Raw genomic sequence first — 4,248 nt, 5'->3', positions numbered from 1 at the left:
GTAAAATATAGCACCTGGAGAACAAGCAAAAATACCAGCCCTATAGGTAAAGTAATGTAATAATAAACTTCATTTATATAGCATCTTTAAAGATAAAAATCACAAAGTGCTTCACAGTGAAACTGAATAAAACAGAGTAACACAAAGTAAAACACAGAATATAAAAATATAGTTCACAAAAAGCAATTTTAAAAAGATGTGTCTTTAGCTGCTTTCTTAAAGAAAACACTGAGTCTACAGATCCTAGGCTTAGAGGTAGGGAGTTCCAGAGAGATGGAGCCACTGCTGCAACGGCTCTGTCACCTTTAGTTCTGAACAGAGTTCTTTTAACAACCAGCAGGTCCTGGTCACATGATCTGAGAGACCTGCTGGGAGTGTACGGCTGCACGAGGTCCTTTATATAGGCCGGTGTTTGGTTATTAAAAGCTCTATATGTGAAATCCAGGATTTTAAAACTGCACTCTGAAACGAATGGGGAGCCAGTGCAGCTGGATTAGCAGTGGGGTGACATGTAAGTATTGGGAAGTTTTGGTCAAAAGCCTTGCAGCAGCATTCTGCACACCCTGAAGCCGTTCTAAAGATTTTTTACTGAGACACTTGAAGATGTAGTTGCAATAAACAAGATGAGAAAATAAATAAAATGATGAATGAGCATCTCCATCTAAGAACACGATAAACCTGGACTCAGTTTGGCAATGTTTTATAAATGATAAAAACAAGAACGAACAAGTGACCCAACATGAGAGTCAAGAGGTAAAACTGGGTCTAGAGTTACCCCGAGGTTTCTAACAGAAGGGTATCAAGTCTCACCCCACATCTACAAATATTAGCTAGAGGATTATAAAGGTGAGGACTTGTTTGTATTTCTTAAGAAAACAACGCCAAAGAGACAATTGCCACAACTACAAGCTGCATACCTGCACTTGTAGTGATGCCGCCGTTGCATAAGTCACCCTTGCAACAGCTAACATGTGCTCCTTCATAAAGAGAAGCAACGTAGCTAAGTTTAGAGCACATCAGCTTTGAGGCACATCCCTTTAGGGTGGTTTGTCTTCCTGTTTCAACTGAAAGAATAAGTGATCAGCAGCTATAAAATCATTTTTCTTCTGAACAAGAAAGAATGGATAAAGAATATGTGTCTTACCTGTTATTGTAACGCAGAAGTCTTCATTTCCCTCACAAGGCAAAATTTTTCCCTCACAAGTTAAATCAGATCCGCTGAAGCACTTTTTGCCATTAGGAGGGTTGATGCTGGGTTCTACAGAAAAAAAAGATAATTCTTTTAAGGACATTTGGAGACTCGGTTTCATATAATTCCATTGAAAAAAACCAGAGTTGGTCCAGAGTTAATCCACTACAATCTTTTATTAAACTTTAGTATTTGAAACTGTTAAAATACATCACTTTAAGACAAGCTAATATATAGAATGGACAAAGTATGTGTTACCTGGGAGCTTAGAGTTGCAGTTGGTAGAGTTGCAGCATTGGGTTTTTTGCACGATTTGGAAAGCCCCAAAATTGACTGACTCTTGTCCACACATTTCAGGCAGAACACAAGTTTTCTTTTCCACGTCCTGAAGTTTTAAACCAACTGCAGACAAAAAGTAGAAATAACAATAGAAAAATAATATACAAACAAGAACTAAGAATGATTTAATGATGTACCTCCATAGTAAACTTCTCTGGATGCACCACATTGATAACCTTGTGAAGGGCATTCTATGTGTGTTGCATTGCAGGTTCCTGCAATGGCTAGGTCGCATTCCAAACACGTCAGAGTGTCACCTAATAAAACAACATACAAAATATGGATGAATGACAACAATAAATCAACAAAGCAACCTTTACACATTCAATAACTTCTCCAGTGTTGGATCAAAAAAAACGTTATTCTTTATGATATAATGTCATAATTGTCAAACTCCTTTTTCTATTCCATTCTATTTTAATCTATTCTATGAAAATTAATCATGACTAGACTAAAGCTCAGAGAAACCAGTAAAAACAAAAAAACTGCAATGTCAAGTAAAAAGATACACAATTTTGGCAAAAACAGTACAAAAATAATAAAGAAAGGAGATTACTTATTTTATATTAACTCTGACTTAGTTATAAAAGGTTTAAAATACTTTAAAAAACAATTTTGAAAAAAGTAAGTAAATTTTACCTCTTGGCAGAAGCCAAATGCCAATAATTAGAGTGAAGAGATGCATGTTGTTCGTCAATGAGACAGACTGGGTTTCACATCTCTGTGAATCTCCTTATGTAGTTTCCATGGAAGGAGGTGTAAGGGGTGGGGCTGCACCTTTGCCTCTTGACTCAGTCACATTTTATGATTTAGTATTTTACAGCAACCTTTTTTGATAAAACTTTGGTAGTAGAATGTCCCTGTGGTCTAAGTAAACTAGATACATTATTTTTCCAAATGTTATTTGAAACCCAAACCGGTGTTTTGAATACCACGTGGAGTCAGATGTTGATCAGAACAGAACCTAAGCTGCAGCTCATACAAATACAAGAAAAGAGAACATTGTATGACCTAGCAAATGTCTTACAAAGACGCATCTGCTTTTCACACATTGAAAAGAAAGTCAGACAGAGTAAAACATAAGTGTAAGCTTCACCAGCAGAAAACAAAGAAACAATGTATTTCAAGCTGCAGGACAGACTGTCTTTCCCCTTAAGATGTAGCAGTTCATCTCTACAAACCTCCAGGGGACCCTGAACTACCTAAAGACCTGCAACACCTGTACAGGTCATCCCCCTCATACAGGTGCATGTGACCAATGCTTCATATGAGGATTTACAAATAGGTCTTTATGACCAATTAGTTCTTTGAAGAATTAAAATGGTCTCTTTAGCTTTTCATTTAGATGTTCACAAATGCAAAGACAGCACAGCGATGCAGCCCCATTTAATGACAAACATCCCATGGAACTACAAAAAAGAAGCTTTTAGAGTGAGTGGGACAGTTCTTAGTCATGCCTTGAATACTCACTTTCTACAGATGCACGATTCGGCTTTACATATCCCGTCATGTAGAACATCCAAAGACAGTGTTTACAACAGGAAGTCTGTGGTTAGCTCTGCTTTGCTTATCTACAAATTGCAACGGCTATTCAAAATAGCCTGTAAAAACATTTCAGCTTGACTTACCTTTTGCTATAGAAGTCTTTTGTATTTATTTATTTTATTTAGTAACTACATATTGAAATAATCCTAAATAAACATAAAACAGTTAATAAATGAAAAGGAGGACAAAGAAGTAAACATTGTCTCCCACTATTGCTAAATCAACAAAATTAAATCACATATATCAAGCAAAGACAATGAAAATTAGCTTTTACATAAATATTAAGGACATATAAACAAAAATATATACACATTTACACAAACAATTGTCTAGACATCCCTCATTTAATTATATTTACTTACACTAGATCCAGTGGCATTAACTACGAATGTTTTATGTTAACTACATTTGTCTTTTTTTCTTCTCCAGTACATTTCAAATGTTGGGACTATATACTGAAATAGATCTCTCCAACACTTTATTCTAAGTCCTGGTTTTCTGAATATTTCAGGTCCTTTTAAATCAACATGACTTCATCTTATATTGAATTTAACCTGTAAATTGAGGAGTAACCATGACCTGTGTGCTTTGTACATAAGTTTGAGAATATTATAATTAACTATGTCACTAAACTTTAGTATTTTCAGGTGACTGAAAAGTGGTCCTGATGAGTCTCTGTATTTACTTCCTGTGACAGTTCTTATTGCCTTTTTTTCCATACATGTATATATTTCTTTAGTTTTTTTCTCCCTACTCATCTCATCAGGCTCTATTCTACAGGGAGGCAAGAGAGGGCAAACATCCCAATACTTTTGTTCTTTGAAATTTCTGCCTCCAATCTACCCTTTGTCTTTAAATCAAGACTTTTATTATTAGAACCTTAATGAAGAAAGAATCTCAGCTTTGGTAGCTAATGGATTTGCTACTAAAATTTAGTTTTGACTCAATGTGCGGCATATGTCCTGCATGTTCCAATTTGAAAAAGTGTTATACATAAATACAGATATATAAGGATGTTCATGTTTATTATTATAATTAATGAGATCATGCTATGCTGAATGTGTTATTGCTTAGTGACTGTTTGCATTTAATAATGAATTTGGTATTGTTGTTTTATTGGGTACACCTTGCTAGTACCGGGTTGGTCCAACCCGGTACTAACAGTAGAACTTTAT

The 4,248-nt window shown here is 35.4% G+C and overlaps 1 protein-coding gene and 1 long non-coding RNA gene across 5 annotated transcripts in view; one reads left to right on the top strand and one right to left on the bottom strand.

The window, feature by feature from the left end:
• The window catches only part of specc1 (sperm antigen with calponin homology and coiled-coil domains 1), a 192,076-nt gene that overhangs the window by 142,504 nt on the left and 45,324 nt on the right, over positions 1-4,248 (top strand). The window lies entirely within an intron of this gene.
• LOC112140392 lies at positions 170-1,821 on the bottom strand. Its single transcript, XR_004949078.1, has 4 exons — positions 1,666-1,821; positions 1,448-1,591; positions 1,145-1,258; positions 170-1,064 (listed from the first exon to the last, which is right to left on the bottom strand). It is a non-coding gene; the product is annotated as an uncharacterized LOC112140392 (long non-coding RNA).

The sequence above is a fragment of the Oryzias melastigma genome, linkage group LG14 (genome assembly GCF_002922805.2).
Source record: "Oryzias melastigma strain HK-1 linkage group LG14, ASM292280v2, whole genome shotgun sequence".
NCBI lineage: Eukaryota > Metazoa > Chordata > Actinopteri > Beloniformes > Adrianichthyidae > Oryzias > Oryzias melastigma.
This window is presented reverse-complemented; position numbering and strand designations above follow the sequence as displayed.